This window comes from Colobus angolensis, unplaced genomic scaffold (assembly GCF_000951035.1).
Source record: "Colobus angolensis palliatus isolate OR3802 unplaced genomic scaffold, Cang.pa_1.0 Scaffold62, whole genome shotgun sequence".
Taxonomy (NCBI): Eukaryota; Metazoa; Chordata; class Mammalia; order Primates; family Cercopithecidae; genus Colobus; species Colobus angolensis.
Window position 1 is genome coordinate 672,780 of NW_012119821.1, and position 235 is coordinate 673,014.

The following is a 235-nucleotide window of genomic DNA, read 5'->3' on the forward strand; positions in this document are numbered from 1 at the left end:
GCCATCATGCGCCCGCTCCCTGCTTGGGAGGAACCAACGCGCGGCCGCAGCAGGAATCCGCCGGGCGCGCAGGCTGCCTGCAGCCCCGAACCTGCCTGACAACGGAGCATGCCCAGTGGCCGCCGGGGCGCTCCGGGCGACGGATTCCACCTCTCCGGGTTTTGCCCGGGCTGGGAAGATGGGCGCTCTGGAATCGCCCGAGGAGGCACCTCAGGGAAGAGGGAGGAGGGAAGGT